The sequence below is a fragment of the Podarcis tiliguerta genome (assembly GCF_965153285.1).
Source record: "Podarcis tiliguerta genome assembly, chromosome: 2".
NCBI lineage: Eukaryota > Metazoa > Chordata > Lepidosauria > Squamata > Lacertidae > Podarcis > Podarcis tiliguerta.
Window position 1 is genome coordinate 97,876,683 of NC_139535.1, and position 18,713 is coordinate 97,895,395.

Consider the following 18,713-nt stretch of genomic DNA (forward strand, 5'->3'; position numbering starts at 1 on the left):
GAAATGGAGCAACAAAGGCAGTCATATTTTGGAAGCTCAGAGAGTGCATTAGTTTGTAAATCTAGGATACATTGAACTGCCATAGTTTTGCAGTTAACCTGAAATTAAACTAACATTGCATTACAAACAGCACACAGACACCTTCTCCTCCTACCCTCCCCTCGGCTACAAACAGGCACGTCTGGAATACGTAGTGGATCTTAATTTTTGCAGGGTCGCATCTTCCGATAATAGACGTTAGTGGTGAGTGACAAAAGTTAATCATCTCAAGAGCTGCTTACCAAAATATTGATGTTGTCTAATTTGGAGCTTAATAATCTCACACCTTAAGAAGGTGGTGTCATTGCTCCCCACTCTACTTGACTAAAGTGGTACCCAGAAAACAGCTTCTGTTCTTCACCCACTGCTTATTACTTTGGGGTCAAGAGCAATAAAAGCAGGAGACCGTTACTGCAGTAATTCTCTGCTTGACCTCTTCCAGCGTAATTGCAAGTTGCGCTTGACAGCGAAGTCTCTTATTGGAGTGGAACAAATGATGTGGTGTGGGTCAAAAGTGGACCTATCTTCTCAGGTAGCTTCTTCCGAAAGGAACAGCCACAGCAGGAAACATATCTGAACAGCAGCATCTTCTGCAAGAAGTATCCTGAAAGTCAAGCTGCTATGCTGTCCTGTTGTCTACTGTTGATTTACATCAGGAGTGATGAACCTGTGTGATCCTCTAGATGTTGGACTTCCAAGTCTCAACATCCCTGACCATTGGGCGTGCTAGCTGGGGCTGATGGGAGTTGTAGTCCAATAACATCTGGAGAGCTACATGTTAACCAACCCTGCTTTATGAAGGATATGATAGCCATGCTTTCTGACCTAAGAAACATTTTTGCAAACCCTTTATGTTTGAACCATCCATTAGGGACATCATGCTTGTACTCAGTCAGTTACTACAGTGACTTCATAGCTCTCCATGCTACCAGCTGCAATTTTTTGCCATGGAGCAACCTTGCACATCAGCAAGCCCACCATAAAAAAAAAAAAGCAGAGACATCACATTGCCAACAAAGGTCCGTATAGTTAAAGCTATGGTTTTCCCAGTAGTGATGTATGGAAGTGAGAGCTGGATCATAAAGAAGGCTGATCGCCAAAGAATTGATGCTTTTGAATTATGGTGCTGGAGGAGACTCTTGAGAGTCCCATGGACTGCAAGAAGATCCAACCTATCCATTCTGAGTGCTCAGTGGAAGGACAGATCCTGAAGCTGAGGCTCCAATACTTTGGTCACCTCATGAGAAGAGAAGAGTCCCTGGAAAAGACCCTGATGTTGGGAAAGATTTAGGGCACAAGGAGAAGGGAATGACAGAGGACAAGATGGTTGGACGGTGTTCTTGAGGCCACCAGCATGAGTTTGACCAACCTGAGGGAGGCGGTGGAGGACAGGGGTGCCTGGCATGCTCTGGTCCATGGGGTCACGAAGAGTCGGACACGACTAAATGACTAAACAACAACAACAAGCCCACCCTATTTGGTTGGGGCACGTGCTGCATTTGTGATTCAGGTCCAAATGTTCCAACTACCATTACCTGGTCTTTCATTTGTGTTTAATTCTTACTTTCAGAGAGAAGAGACTGGAATTTCTTAATTGCAACCTTCCTTTCCTCAACCCCACCTCCTCCTTCCCAAACACAAGATGTTTCTGTCAGGGAAAACATCTTGGCTAAGATTTTTTTTTCCAAAAAAGAAATCTTGATCAAGTGATACACTGCATAGTACTGGGACAAAAGTTTCCATTTTAATGAAATACACGGGGTTTTTCTCCTCCATCAAAACAGGAAAAAGAGCATGTTTTTTAAGATGTCAGGAAATCATTTTTCACCATCCATAAAACCAAATCTTGCAACAGGGGAGTCTGATCCAGGCAGGAACGTCGCGATAAGAATGAGGAGCCTGAATCTGCTTCTGTTGGCTTATCAAACATTGATTGACATGAACTGCTTCATCAGCCTTCCCCTGGTACTTCTGCATGGGTCAAAATGAAAAAAGCAAAGCCTTCAGTAATGCAAGTAGACCCATTTTCAGGACTTGGATTCAGCACTTAAATATAGAATGTAAACTATGCCTTTTTGAAGCCTAAGGTAGAAGGTAAGGTAAAGGTAAAGTACCCCTGGACAGTTAAGTCCAGTCAAAGACGACTATGTGGTTGCGGTGCTCATCTCACTTTAGGCCGAGGGAGCCAGCGTTTGTCCACAGACAGCTTTCCTGGTCATGTGGCCAGCATGACTAAACCACTTCTGGTGCAACGGGACACCATGATGCAAACCAGAGCGCACGGAAACACCGTTTACCTTCCTGCCGCAGCGGTACCTATTTATCTACTTGCACTGGCATGCTTTCGAAATGCTAGGTTGGCAGGAGCTGGGACAGAGCAACGGGAGCTCACTCCGTCATGGGGATTCAAACCACCAACCTTCCGATCGGCAAGCCCAAGAGGCTCAGTGGTTTAGACCACAGCGCCACCAGCGTCCCTAAGGTAGAATCTGAATGCCACCTGCTGTACTTTTAAAAATCTTGCATTCAGACACTGAGTTGTGCCTTCATGACACCATGATGTAGCTAAAGTACCTGCAGTGCAGTCTTTCGTGATTCACATAGTTTCAGACGGGGACCCCCCAGCCCTACATAGAGGTGTTGAGGACTGAACCTAGGAACTTCAGCTTGCAAATAAGATGCTCTACTACGAAGTAGTAGACGATGAGCATGCACTGAGAACACCATAGCTAATTGCAGGTTTCCAGCATCTGTATATAAGCCTAAAAAAGTTGTCTTCTACCCAATTCTAACATACCCACAAACATACAGCTGCTATACAGTTGCGGTGTAAATCCGGAAAACTACCAGTAATTTCTGGATTTAAAAAAAGAAAAGAAAACAGTTTTCATTTTTAAAGGATCCCCACAAAACCAAATATTTTTGATAATAGCTCATATTTCAGCAGCCTACATTGCTATTTTGTTCTCTTCTCTTCACTAAGGTTCTTTCTCCTATTTTGTTTTATTTTTTGTTCTGCAAGCTAGCAAGAAGAATGTGTTTCATCTTCTTATGAGATCTGCTTGTGGGAGTAAAGGTGGGTGGAATCTGTTGGCGGAGAGTCATTTTCCAGTACTTTTGCCACCAAGTAAGTGGAAGAAGCTACCGAAATAGAAGTAAAAGAGAAAATGGAATATAAAATAGAAACATAACAATAAGCTAAAGCCTCATATGGGCATATGCCCCATATTGCTTCTGTTCAGAGCTGCAAAAAAAAAGAAAGAAAAGAAATCGGCAAATGCATATTAAGTGTGACTGAGTCATGCTTAACACTTTTGTCATTATGCAATTTTTAAAGCACATATATATTGGGTCTGACACCATTGTCTTTCTTTCTTTCAAAATGAAAAGGCACCTGCGGTCTGATTTTGTGCCGGAGATTCTGAAAATCTCCAGAGCTGATAACCTAAATTAACATCCTTATCTTTGAAGCAGCAGTGACTGCCAGAAGGTTTGAATAAATTATTATTATTATTATTATTATTATTATTATTATTATTATACATTCAACATTTGAATGCAACATTTGAAGGGGTTTCCAGTACAATGGTACCTCGCAAGACGAAAAACTCGCAAGATGAAAGAGTTTTTCGTTTTCTGAGTTGCTTCACAAGATGGATTTCTCTATGGGCTTGCTTCGCAAGACGAAACGTCTTGCGCCCTTTTTTTTTAAACCGCCAATGCATTCCTATGGGAAACCGTCAATACACAGTGGTGCTTCGCAAGACAAAAAAACTCGCAGAATGAAAAAACCCGCAGAACGAATTAATTTCGTCTTGCGAGGCACCACTGTAATGTATTTCAGCAGCTTTGTCTGTTAGACACTGATGCATAGAAACCATCATATTGTTAGATATGTATTATGTGAATAGCTCTTGTTATACTGCAACACAACCAGATCCCCACACTTCATGGTGATTACCAGCATCTATTTTTCAAGGTGGGAGGGAGGCACTGGATATATGTGTTTGAGAAACGGCATCCTCCTGCCATGAGAGCTAATCTATAACGGCTGTGTTTATGGGTACATCACCAAACAGCATAGGACCACTTCAATTCTGCTGTCTATCTTCAAAATCTCATTTCACCTGCTGTCTTTTGTTATCTCTTAATTTGAGAAAGGAGGGTCCTTCTCTGCACAGTCGCAAAAATATTTCCTGTAATTTTGACACTAGCGAATGACTGAGAAGGGAGGAATACTTGTATTTAACTAACATTTAGGTTAACATCCTTTGCCACTTTCCCATCCCTTTTGTGAAAATGTGTTCACAGTTAAAAACTCCCTTTTGCCTAAGTCATGCTAACCTCTCAGCTGATGGGCCTCTGTTTATCCAGATCAATGTAGACTAAGCAGGATTATAAAATCAGATTTATCCCGGGGCCATAATTCTGTCATCCCAAGGAACACACTCTTGTGGGTGTGAGGTGCTTAATCTTACAGATTTACTAGAAGGATATGTGGCTTTAAAACTGCCGTTTTGCGTCATGTCCCCAAAGCTGCTTTATAAATTGGTTGGAATACCAAAGAGGCGGAGATTAAACAAATTGTTTCAGATAGTAGGTTCTAAACGCAGGAAACCAAGGCAAGGAGAGTGACCTTATAGCAGTTTGCCTTGATTGCAATTCACCCTTGTCCTAGTGGAAAGGGACCTGATTAAACCACACAGCTGAAACAGCACGCTTTGGGGAATGACTAAAACGATGTCCCAGGGATTTTAAAGACGATGTAAAGAGCATATGCCAAAGGGTATGAGCTGTTTAGAGACTGTGTTCTGTGAATAACTAGGCACTGTATTATTATTATTATTATTATTATTATTATTATTATTATTATTATTGTTAAGTTGTGGGTGAAGATATCAGACAACACAGCGATTCTTCCAAAGCAGCTCTTTATTTGTAAGCTGGAACTGAGCTGAAGAGCTCAGTCAGCCTGCTTATATAGAGCTCCAGAACAACGTAACTGTAGCAACTTTCTAAAACTATCCAATCACTGAACGTCATTTTCGATCCTTCATTTGCATACAAACTATCCAATCACTGAATGTCACTTTCGATCCTTCATTTGCATATAAACTATCCAATCACTGAACGTCACTTTCGATCCTTCATTTACATACAAACTATCCAATCACTGAATGTCACTTTCGATCCTTCATTTGCATAACTATCTACAGTATCCCCCTGCTGGCCCAGGGTGAGAACTTCAGTACATAACAATGACATATGCTAAAAAGTAAGAAACAGATCTTTCCTGACATCCAGTCTTCTGGTTTGGAAGGCCTGGCTTCTTAAACTAACTCCCCCAATTGCACTGGTAATACTCATTTTCCACCCACATTTTTACAGTACTGACAGATTGAGGATTTTCATCTGTTGGGAGAAAGCGGGGTCCATATTGGAGGAATGATTATATATATATATGGCTGAAAGATGCATGCACATAAATTATACATCAGAACATAAACTAAGTTTCATCCTGCAGATGGAGTAAAATTGATTTTTCCCATAATCACCAGTAGCCAGAGAAGGGATGTAAGGATCATTGTGCTGTTATTAATTACAGAGAGGGTTGTGTTTTGTTTTTGCTTTAAAAAGGCAATTTTTTTTTACAGAGATGAGCTTTGAGATGTGTCAATAGAAGTCCAGGGACTATAAATCTGCTATAATAAAGGTAGGGCAATGATCTGAGTGTGAGCTGGACTATTTGCTCATAGAAACATCATGACTTGGCAATGAGCTGTAGTGGGCTCGAAGATGAGGCTTTGGGCCAGATCATCAAGATAGTTGGTGACAAGGTCTACAGAGAAAGGAATTAAAAAAAAATTAAAAAGGGAAGATGAGAAGTTTAGCCTTTGATATATTGAGGATGAGATGGTGATGAAAATATCCAAGCAAAATGTTGGAAAAACAACTGGAGATGCCTAATGGCTGGAGGGGAATATTTCTGGGATACAGAGGTATTGATGGGTGTCATCAGGGTAGAGGTACAGTGGTACCTCGGGTTAAGAACTTAATTCATTCTGGAGGTCCGTTCTTAACCTGAAACTGTTCTTAACCTGAGACACCACTTTAGCTAATGGGGCCTCCTGCTGCCACCATGCCGCCGCCGCACAATTTCTGTTCTCACCCTGAAGCAAAGTTATTAACCCAAGGTACTATTTCTGGTACTAGCGGAGTCTGTAACCTGAAGCGTCTGTAACCTGAAGCGTCTGTAACCTGAGGTACCACTGAATACTGAAAGCCATGGGATTTGATGCTGCCACCCAGAAACAGTACTTGCAGAGAGAAAAGCAGATTCCTAAGAGATTATGACAAAGAGAGGAAAAAAGCCTCTTACCTATGGAAATGACACAGACTCAGGTGAACGTGACGAGCACAAAGCAACACATAGGCTAATAGTATACTAACAATATTTAACTATCAAACTAGAATAGAATAGAAATTTATTACGGTCCCAGACCAGATTCACATACCGTACTAAGCAAACATAAAACACAATAGCATTAAGTTTGAATTTACAATCGAATATAACATTAAACAATATGAATATGACAGCCATTAGAAATGTGGCTTAGGTCTCTAGAATATTATCTAGAGTTTGCATCTGAGGCCTTATTCTTTGTAATAGCACAGCTTGTTCCCTGAGTTTTATGGCAGCCGTGCAAAATATGATCTCTAGATCCTTATCCTCTATCAGGGATTTTAAGCATTGAGGTTCGGACCCACTTGGAATTTTCTGTATAACGGGGGTGATAAAGACCGAGCGTATATCCTCATAAAAACAACCTCGTAGCAAGACATGAGAGATGGTTTCCAACTCTATCAGGCCGCAGGGGCAGACTCGCTCTGCATATGGTTTACCCACATATCTGCCCTGCAATAAGGCAGATGGCAGCACGTTAAATCTAGCGAGGGTGAACGGCTGTCTATGTTATGTACTGAAGTTCTCACCCTGGGCCAGCAGGGGGATACTGTAGATAGTTTTGACTCAGGTCCACATATGCAAATCAGGGATTGAAAGTGACGATCAGTGATTGGATAGTTACAGAAAATGGTTGGGTTCTAGTGGAGCTGCATATAAGCAGGCTGGCTGAACCCTTCAGTTCAGTTCTGTTCTGGCCTGTGAATAAACAAGAGCTGTTTAAAGACTCGCTGTGTCGTCTGATATGTTCACCCACAACTTAACAGTCTATGTTTAGGTATTTGTAATTTTGACAGATATATTGCTGATATTCACCATCAAACTGTTTCTTAATTCACAATCAGAAAACAGACAATATGTACACGGAGTCACAAACTAATAAGAGTCAAGTGGATATTCCATGAAGAGAAATGCATTTGACCGTAAAAAATCACTGTTGTGTTTCGAGCACCCTGTTGCTGTGTTTGGAGCACCTACCATCATTCTTCTGTGTTTCTGTGCTTATAGCAGCATCTCACTCTCGGCAAAATTCTGTATAGGATATTAACTTTGGAAGGCGTTTAGCCTCAATATTCAGTGATTCTTTAAGGTCAAATACGAATCTGGGTTCGAGTGCCACGTTGGGCATTGCAGGGGATTGGACCAGACGACCTGTGTGGGCTCTTCCAACTCTATAAGTATATGATTCTATCTGGAGGAGTCCCCAGTATCCCACCTGAGGTCTTTGGAGTACAACTCTCATCATCCCTAACCATTGGTCCTGATGGCTGAGGCTGTTGGGAGTTGCAATCCATCAACATCAGGATGGCATAATATTGGCTAAAGGTAAAGGTAAAGGGACCCCTGACCATTAGGTCCAGTCGTGGCCGACTCTGGGGTTGCGGAGCTCATCTCGCTTTATTGGCCGAGGGAGCCAGCGTACAGCTTCCGGGTCATGTGGCCAGCATGACTAAGCCGCTTCTGGAGAACCAGAGCAGCACACGGAAACGCCTTCCCACCGGGGCGGTACCTATTTATCTACTTGCACTTTGATGTGCTTTCGAACTGCTAGGTTGACAGGAACAGGGACCGAGCAACGGGAGCTCACTCCGTCGCGGGGATTCGAACCGCCGACCTTCTGATCGGCAAGTCCTAGGCTCTGTGGTTTAACCCACAGCGCTACTCGCGTTTGTACCCCTCTGTTAATCTGTGCTTCTCCTCCCTTGGCCATTTTTTGGGTAAGTGGATCACACAGGAAAAGCCATGGGCTGTGTTCAGCTAATTCCTACAGAGAGTAGACCAATTGTAATGAATGAATGTTTATCAAGCATCAGTATAAAAGCCGCCTGATGTTTAGCAGAGCAACAGCAAATTTGTCTAGGCTTGTTTCCGTAGGATGTCCCTTGCAAATAACTCAATATTTCTTTTCTCTAGAATCAACATGTAGCTTTCCTGCAGTTCTTCCTTTATTACATTTTTATATACAGAAGAGACATAGCATGGAAACAACTGGATTTTAAGCACTTGAATGAAACATTATATTGCAATACATAAATATCCACTTTTGATACAAATCATAATTAACCATCTGCATGTAAACTGTACATGAGTCCTGTGGTCTCACATTGTCATCTGGTTTGTTTCCGTTCCAGAAAATGATATAATACTGCTGGATTTCAGAAAGGTTCACTGCAACAAGAGCTGCCATCCCAGATATGTAAAAAAATAAGTTTTTCATTCCTCCATCCGACAGAGGAATCCTTTGGTTGCCACCAGTACTGGAAGTATAATAACCATGACACCTTACACCAGCTTAGTATAGTCAGGATCCTATGCACTCCCAATGGCAAAAATTAAATAATATATATATACGCGCCAATTTCAACAATGGAATAGTAACACTGCCAACACCCAGTGTCACTCATTGTTGGCACTCACATTTGCTATATATTCATGTAATGCACAAATCCATGCACAAAATTGGCAGAACAGGTCTGATGAGGGTGCTGTGGGGTGTATTGTCTGTGTGGCAATGTAAGGCGATGCTAGGCAGACAAGACACAGCATTGCATCTTCTGACCACTGTGAGCTGGCAACACAATGCAAGAAATGTGGTGGGCATGGGTATTTGAGGTTGGCTTTTGCCTACTATCATTGCAAAGAACAATCTCTACTCCTTTTTCCCACTTCTATGCTGCCTCTACCCATCCCAGCTTTATGCTGGTTTAGGTAAAGGTAAAGGTAAAGGACCCCTGGACAGTTAAGTCCAGTCAAAGGTGACTATGGGGTTGCAGTGCTCATCTCACTTTCCAGGGAGCCAGCGTTTGTCCACAGACAGCTTTCAGGGTCATGTGGCCAGCATGACTAAACCTCTTCTGACACAATGGGACACCGTGATGGAAGCCAGAGCGCACAGAAACGCCATTTACCTTCCCACCACAGTGGCACCTATTTATCTACTTGCACTGGAGTGCTATCGAACTGCTAGGTCGGCAGGAGCTGGGAGGGAGACAAATATCTGGATATAAAAGCTCTAGCATTTCTATAAGGAAGAATGGCAAGCATCAGGCTCCAATCCTATACCCACGTTCTTGGATGTATGCTCCATTGAACTTGATGGGGCTTACTTCTGATTAGGATGTATAGGACTGCAGTGCTAATGAAACCTTTTTGCCTCAGATGTTTCTGAAATTCAAATTATTTTAGTTTTCAGGTGAGGGCAGAGTGCAGTTGTTATTATTCCCCGAATTGCTGGTGGAAACATAGGTAGAAATTAATATGAATAGCTTGGCTGGTTTAAAAGAAATATTTCTCTTACATGCAATTTTCCATACTGGATCTTTGTTGATTAAGTAATTTTATACAACTTTGAAGCATTCATTCCTTAAAATAAAGATAAAATCAGTGGTTAGAAGTTACGATATTTCCTTTCTTTTCAACTTAATGTTTTGCATGGGATTTGTTTAGAAAAAATATATAGAAAAACACCAAAAATGAGATAATGATGGGGTTTTGTTTGCATTAATCCAAGCATTTTCCCCTCTTTTGCCCAAACAATGAAAGGAATTCTCTTGTGCATGCCCTCATCCAGGCATAGGCAAACTCGGCTCTCCAGATGTTTTGGGACTACAATTTCCATCATCCCTGACCACTGGTCCTGTTAGCTAGGGATCATGGGAGCTGTAGGCCAAAAACATCTGGAGGGCCGAGTTTGCCTATGCCTGCTCATCTAAAGTAGGCAAGTGCCAAGGATGCAATTGATGACTGCTGCTGCCAACATCCAGGTTGCTATCGTAGGAGGCTTTTCCATATGGCAGAGAGTGTGGAATGGCTTCTCTATCATCATTCCCTATTTAAAACATCTAGGTGAGGTGTTCTTCCTTGAACAAAGGAGCTATAAATAACCAAACACAGATAAACTTGATGCAATAACCCCATTGCTAGCGAGCCCATATAGGGATGTATGTGACTGTGTAGCACAACTTCCAAAGTTCCTGAACTTTTAAAAATAATTATTTTTATTCAATTTTGATTACAGTATATAATAAACCTTAGTAACCAATTATGTTCCACAGGAGTATTCTAAAAATATAATCCATGTTATCCTTAAACAATAAAGTAAATCATTGCTAACATTTTTAGCTTTGCTTTCTTATGTCTCTTCAATCTTTTGCAGGCTGCTGCTGCAGAATGGCATATCAACACTGTGGGCAAATAACTTTGCCAAGAAGTTTCAACACCATGTAAAAAGAGCGTAGATTTCTGTAACTTGGCCAAATGCAGCAATGTTATATTGATCCTGATTGGGCAGTGAAACAAGTTCCCAGTTGAGATGATGAAACTGTGACATCCCTGAAGCTGGATGACCTTGGAGTCCAAAATTGAGAGATACCAAGTTGGAGGTTACAGGATTACAGGGAACCAGGCAGAGGGCCTTCTCAGTAGTGGCACCCGCCCTGTGGAACACCCTCCCACCAGATGTCAAAGAAATAAACAACTACCAGACTTTTAAAAGACATCTGAAGGCAGCCCTCTTTAGGGAAGCTTTTAATGTTTGATGCATTACTGTATTTTAATATTGTGTTGGAAGCCACCCAGAGTAGCTGGGGAAGCCCAGCCAGATGGGTGGGGTATAAATAATAAATTATTCTTCAGACAGAAGCCAAGACCTTCAGGGCTCCTTCCCTGGGGTCCAAGGAACCAAGGGCTTCTCACATTACCTTGTTGGTGCTTCACTGCAAAGATCAAACAACGTAGGAGGTCGGAGTGCAGGAGATGTCTTTAGGCCAGAGAGTTATCCGTTTAAGCCTATGAGAGGAGCCTAGGAGAGATAGGCTGGAAACAGACACTCAGAAGACCTCAGTTCATTCCCAACCCTTGTCAGAACAAGTTGTTTGCTAGGAGCTCTCCTTGGTGCTGCAACCTGGCCTCCCTTTGCTGCCATGCATAGTGAGTGGCTCTGCAGGACTGGAGCCATACACTGTGTAGCAAACTGGACATATTCCAAACAGACCAATAGATGAGATAAATTCTTGAGACACCTTCCATCTCTTCGGTTCCACACAAAACACTGGTTCAAACTGTGCAAAAGAAATAACTGGTCCGTACAAATCACATTCTTTCTATATGATAATAAATTATTATTATTATTATTATTATTATTATTATTATTATTATTATTATTATTCCACCTTTTTCTCCAAGGGACTCAAGGTTCCCTGCATGCATGGTTCTCCCCCTCCTCATGTAATCTCTACAACAACCCTGTGAGGTAGATTAGGCTGAGAGGTAGTGATTGGCCCAAGGTTACCCAGCGAAGTTCATGGCTGACTGGAGATTTGAACCCTGATCTCCCAGCTCCTAGTTCAACACTCTAACCACTGCCCCACAGACTGACTTTGCAACCACCCCTGCAAGTCAGCTAGACAGTGTGATGTGTGATGAACCCAAAGCCATCCAGAAAGTTTCCCACATCTAAATGTCAAACCCTGCACCCCACAGCCTAGCTTTTAGAGCAGCCTTCCCCAACCTGATGTCCCCAGATGCTTTGGACAGCAGCTCCTATCATCTCTATGGCTTGAGGGCACATCTGGAGGGGACCAGGCCAGGGCAGGTTTTATTGGACTATCGCCTCATGCTCCTTTGAGAACTGACATCCAGCTGCACCCCACACCCAGCATTCGACATTTCAGTAGTTTCAGCAAATCTACTCACCTGTGATTTCAATCCGTTGAAAGTTGGCTGACTTTGTTTTTTTGTTATTTCCACCATTTTTAAATAAACCTTCATTTTGGAGGGGCGATGGAGCAGGATATCAAATTGACGGGTAGGAGGGTAAGGAAATGAAGGAAAGAGAAATCAGTCCTTCGAGTCGATTTGAGAAGCACTCGGGTGTGTCGGAGAGACTCTGGAGCCACACACAGAGTTTCTCGTCCAGTTAGTTGCATGGAAAAATCAGCAGCACATCTGAATGGAATTACTCCATATAACAGCTCCCTTCTATTTAGGTTTCTCCACTGCAGCTGAGGAAGCTATTTAATAGTGCTGTGGAAAAAAATTATAATTAGCTACAGGTAAAGTGTCCTTTCTCATACTTCAGGAGAAAGCAGACTGAATGTCAGCAACTGTGCAGTCAGCCGTTTGATTGCTGAATGATCTGCTCCTGAATATGTTTCAATTTAAAGGTGCATGAAGAAGCCTCAGAGGTCTTAGCAGTAATTATGGAATGCTCATAGAAAGTATAGCATGAGTCTCCCCATGTGATGATAATCAACAATAATAACAACAACAACAATACTATCATTATTATTTCAGCGTCTGAATCAAATCAGTGCTCAACATAAATGGAAAGAAAAAAGTCTGCTCTTTACTTCTGGTGCACTGTGGTCTAGGCCAGGCATGGCCAAACTTGGCCCTCCAGCTGTTTTGGAACTACAACTCCCATCATCCCTAGCTAACAGGACCAGTGGTCAGGGATGATGGGAGTTGTAGTCCCAAAACAGCTGGAGGGCCAAGTGTGGCCATGCCTGGTCTAGGCTATGTAGGGCCTATACTGCAGGTCAATCTCAAGAGCTAAAGGGCAAGGGCAAATTTGTGTTTGGGAAGGCTGCAGGGCTAGATGGCCATCAAGCCTTCTTCCACCTCTGCAACTCTATGCATTTTGCAGCAAGAAGAAGAAGAAGAAGAAGAAGAAGAAGAAGAAGAAGAAGAAGAAGAAGAGACCTCCCTTTTGAATCTCCTGACAAACTTATTCAGTGCCTACATGGTCACAATGGGCCGAAGGAGCAAAGATTATTGCTGGACTCAATAAACAGCCCCAAAGTGGCAAATTAACGACTGATAACTTCCAGAAGAAGCCAGAGTTGTGACATTACTCATCATGTCTGGAGGATTCGGCACAACATTTGCTGCAGAGAAAAAGTTCCGTTTTTGGCAGAAAAGAGTGGCTCCACATGAATTAACTTTCAGAACTGATATTTAAGGATTTTTTATTAGTCTGTAGGATGTCTCTCCAAGTCTTGCTGGAGTCAATGTGCTGAAAGACTGTAGACTCAGTTATAATAAAAGGGACATTATTTTTAATTGTTTCCTCTCGGCATTATCACATTGGGCTGCGGGTGAGTGGAAAAGAGAGCTTTCAGAGCTCCAGCCCCGTCGCCTTTTGGACGGTCGAGTTGTTCCCATTCTGGGTTGGTTAAGAGCGGCTGAGGAGGAGAGTTTAAAAATATTTGGCACGTGAAATGGAAACCAACCAAGATTCATTCCCCAGATTCAACAAGTTCTGAACTATAGAGGAAAGCATACAGCTTCAGAGGTTACAGAAACTAGGAAATGTATAGGCGTGCCCATACTGAATAAGAGAACATATATCAGTTTAATTTAGTCTCTCTCTCTCTCTCTCTCATTGGCCAGCATGCAATTACAAGGATTGCTAGGCATCTAGAATTGGATTGCTGAGTTCAGTTTTTGATGGACTTGTGAAGCATCCAAGGCTGTCACCATCCTGGATCTATGTCTATAGATATTATAATCTACAGGCATGTGCTGTTAGTAGCAGGAGCTCCAAAAGAGTAACTCGCACCTTTTTTGCTTTCTGTGGCTGATGCTGCATGTTAGCCTGTCAATCAGCAAGCCCAGAATCTTGAGTCACCTGTGAGGTCACCAGAAGTGCAGCATGCCTGCACCCTTAGGTCTGTAAACTGCAAATCCCAAACAGTCCTGAGATAAAGTGAAGCGGTCCACCCAGGAGCTAGAAGAAGGGAACTGCCCTTTGCAATATTTATTGTGCTTCTTTTGTGACAGTAACTGAGCTAAAATGTCTTGGCATTTGGTTCTCCAATGGCATAGCTGGAAGTAAACCTAAACAAGTCAAAGGTGACGTATCACCATGGAGTATGAAAGCTTCCCTGAGGCAGAAGAAGAAGAAGAGGAGGAGGAGGAGGAGGAGGAGGAGGAGGAGGAGTTTGGATTTGATATCCCACTTTATCACTACCCTAAGGAGTCTCAAAGCAGCTGACAATCTCCTTTCCCTTCCTCCCCCACAACAAACACTCTGTGAGGTGAGTGGGGCTGAGAGACTTCAGAGAAGTGTGACTATCCCAAGGTCACCCAGCAGCTGCATGTGGAGGAGCGGAGACGCAAACCCGGTTCACCAGATTATGAGTCCACCGCTCTGAACCACTACACCACACTGGCTCTCTCCATCACACTGGCTGAGCAGAGGAACTATAGCTGGACGAAGAAGCATTCTTGGGTGACATCACCAGAGAGACGACAGGAAACGCAAATCTATTCTTCCCAACTTTCCAAAGGAATGACTCTTGGGACAGATCAGTTAGGCTTGAGAGAGCATCAGTGAGGTGATTGGTCCCAGGAGCATAGGAATTTTGGTCAGGTTTGTGAAATTTCCAGGGTGGTTCTGCACATCCATGAGGCTTCAGGTTTCATCTAAAGTGAAATTTTGAAATGATGTCCAAGAACTATCCAGTGATTTTTTTATATATATATAAAAGTTAGATAAAAATATTAGAATATTTTCCTTACCCCACAGGAGTCATTAAACTGCATCAGGCATACCTGAATTGCACTTTTCTCCTAAATGAAATTTGCTTGCAAAGAATTTGAACTTAACTAATTCTGACTAACCATAGATTCTGTTGGATTAGGGATAACACAGAAAGAGAAAACAAACACAATATAAACGTTGAATTTAGCATGTTAATATTATTTACTTGTTTTTTTAACAAAAAATGAGGACCACCTTTCTGTGTTATACGGTATACCCTTCCAAGGCAGCTTCTAGTCAACAGTGCAACAATGTAAAAAACGTAAAAAAACGTCATGACCACAATGCGAGAGAGAGAGAGAGAGAGAGAGAGAGAGAAGTTAGTTTTTAAAAAACCTATTTAAAGTTTAAACCAGTGAACCATACAACGTTTTATGCATAGAAGCAGCAAGCAAAAATCCAGACAGCAAGAATGTTAATCACAAATAAGTAACCTGAAAAGGTGTGTTTGCAGAACATTCCAAAACTATTGCAAACCCAGTAGCCAATTGGCAAGGAGTTCAAAAGCTATGGTGCCACTACAGAAAAGACCTTCCTCCTTCTGACCATCAAATTGCTCAAGGCTTTAAATTTTTAAACCAGCACTTTAAATTGGGCTTGAAAGCATACAGGCAACCAATTCAGCTGGTACAATAGTACTGTTACAGAATCCAACTTCCTTGCCCCATCAGGTTCCTAGTAGCTACACAATGAACCAGCTGTAGTTTCTGGGCTATCTCTAAAGGCAGTCCCATGTAGAGTCCATTACAGTAATCAAGCCTGGATGTGACTAGAGAAGGGATTCCCAGTCTGTAACAGATGGTCTATGGATTTGTGGCAGAAGACAGGTGATGGCTCCTCCATCACATTAAACACGCATACTGATTTTTAATCGAATTTTTCTGTGTCTGTTATTTTGTACATTGTATTTTGCTGCATTACAACATATAAGAAATAGTTTAAAAACCACACAGTATCTAGCACAGCACATTACAAATGTTGCAACAGGTAGAAAAATCATTAAATGGTCTGCCTAGACTCTCAGCAATTTTCAAGAGGTCTGGAGGGGGGGGAGTTTGGGAACATCTGGACTAACGGAATGGATTATCATGGCTGGTTGGACTTCTCTAGATGAGGCTGCAGCTGGTGTACTTATCACACTAAATTTAATCTACAGGAGTTAACATTAAGGACTCACACATATACATGGATAGCTCAGTTGGTTGGAGTGTGGTGCTGATAATGACAAGGTTGCAGCTTTGATCTCTGTATGGGACAGCTGCATATTGCTGCATTTCATGTTCCTCAGGATCCCTTCCAACTCTACAATTCAGTGATTCTATTTTATTTATTGAGTATCCCTCGAGATCAGATCTGAACAGTAAAATCTGAAAAGGTCAAACTTGGGAGTGACTGGGAGTGGCCGCCGAGACCATATAACACCAGTCCTGAAAGACCTACATTGGCTTCCAGTACATTTCCAAGCACAATTCAAAGTGTTGGTACTGACCTTTAAATCCCTAAACGGCCTCCGCCCAGTATACCTGAAGGAGCATCTCTACCCCCATCATTCTGCCTGAACACTGAGGTCCAATGCTGAGGGCCTTCTGGCGGTTCCCTCACTGCGAGAAGTGAAGTTACAGTGGTACCTCTGGTTACAAACTTCCAGAGGTCTGTTCTTAACCTGAAACCATTCTTAACCTAAGGTACCACTTTAGCTTATGGGGCCTCCTGCTGCCGCCGCCACATGATTTCTGTTCTCATCCTGAGGTAAAGTTTTTAACCCGAGGTACTACTTTCGGGTTAGTGGAGTCTGTAACCCAAAGTGTTTGTAACCCGAGGTGTTTGTAACCCGAGGTACCACTTCTCAGTGGTGGCGCATGCCCTGTGGAACGCTCCCCCATCAGATGTCAAGGAGATAAACAACTATCTGACTTTTAGAAGATATCTGAAGGCAACCCTGTTTGGGGAAGTTTTTAATGTTTGATGTTTTATCGTGTTTTTAATATTCTGTTGGGAGTCGCCCGGAGTGGCCAGATGTGTGGAGTATAAATAATTTATTATTATTATTATTATTATTATTATTATTATTATTATTATTATTTCATCATTTCCAAAAAAATGTCACTGTATCTGAACATGTGTGACATGTTTCAGACGCTTGTCATGCATGGATTCTATGGCATGCACGTGTGCAATTTTTTAAAGAACTGGTGGCTGGGAATCCCACAGCTACACAGGGCACAGAGGTGGTATGTCTGACACCTTTTCTGCTTTTCCAGTGCTTGGCAAGGTCTTATTCAGGCTCAAGCCAGAAGGCTCCACCCTGTCCACCCATCTCTCAAAAACCTTTCTGGCACAAAAGTCCGGCTGACCATGAAATAGCAATATAAATTCTTTTTCTCCACCAACAACAGGAAAGGAAAGGAACAAAAAGAAATTTCATGTTATAATATTTCCAGAACATAAAAAGCTCTTTTTAGTCATATTTGCATTTTTAAAATATTTCACACCGTTATATCTGTTTAAGGGGGAAAATACATCTGGGTTTAAAATGAAAACAAACTTGTTGAGGAAAGAGCATAGCGTTTATTAAAGGCACTGACATCATATCCAGTCTGTTAAATAACATTCCAAAAGGAAAGTAATTTACAAATAACAAGAAAGGAAATAAGGGTTTGTATGAGTTCCCAAGCCCATTGTGAAGCTGGGAGGGGGGGAAAAGCAAGAAGGGAGAGGAAACCTTCCACTGTCTGTAGCAGTTTAGGTCATCCCATTCAGGGACTAAGAGTCAGAAACAAGTATTTTGAAACCAGTTGGACCAATTCCTTTAAATCAGCCTAAATCAAGTAGAAAAGGGAACTTAAGTGGATGGTTGGTCGCTTGGCCATTGTTGGAACAGTTTTTGCTTTTCTTTTATTTAATGTAGAATGGCTGGGGGCTCACCCCATTTTGCTGCTTGAGGTGAAACAGGAATGTGCCTCGCTCTCTTGCTGCCATCTTGCCACCAGCACCGCACCTCTGTTACCTGCCCAGCTCAGCACAGCCTGCAAAGCACTGGTGGGGTAGCAGCTTCCAGCGAGATCTCGTTGAAATCTCACGGGAACCCTACCCGCCAGTCACATTACTCAGCATAGCATCAACGCAGGCAGGAGGGCTGTCACTTTCAATAAAACACATTCCACTTTAGTTAGGTGCTAAGTATTTGTGAAGTATATCTGAAGGAGCGGCTCCACCCCCATCGTTCTACCCGGACACTGAGGTCCAGCACTGAGGGCCTTCTGGCGGTTCCCTCACTGCAAGAAGTGAAGTTACAGGGAACCAGGCAGAAGGCCTTCTCAGTAATGGCGCCCACCCTGTGGAACGCCCTCCCACCAGATGTCAAAGAGAAAAACAACTACCAGACTTTTAGAAGACATCTGAAGGCAGCCCTGTTTAGGGAAGCTTTTAATGTTTGATGCATTGTTATATTTTAATATTTTGTTGGAAGCCGCCCAGAGTGGCTGGGGAAGCCCAGCCAGATGGGTGGGGCATAAATAATAAATTAATAGCAGTAGTAGTATTACTTGCAATATGTCCACTGTGACTTTGCAGCACCCACCATTGCATTCAGCCAAATGCACTTAGAACCATCTTCGGGGTTCCCAGCTCAGCGTGGAGAGACATCAGTAGCACAGATGTCAGCAA

The 18,713-nt window shown here is 42.4% G+C and overlaps 1 long non-coding RNA gene across 1 annotated transcript; it reads right to left on the reverse strand.

Moving 5' to 3' along the window:
- Nucleotides 1-9,801: 9,801 nt before the first annotated feature.
- LOC310671775 lies at nt 9,802-12,498 on the reverse strand. Its single transcript, XR_014508177.1, has 3 exons — nt 12,197-12,498; nt 11,203-11,562; nt 9,802-9,865 (listed from the first exon to the last, which is right to left on the reverse strand). It is a non-coding gene; the product is annotated as an uncharacterized lncRNA (long non-coding RNA).
- Between the last annotated feature and the right edge of the window lie 6,215 nt (nt 12,499-18,713).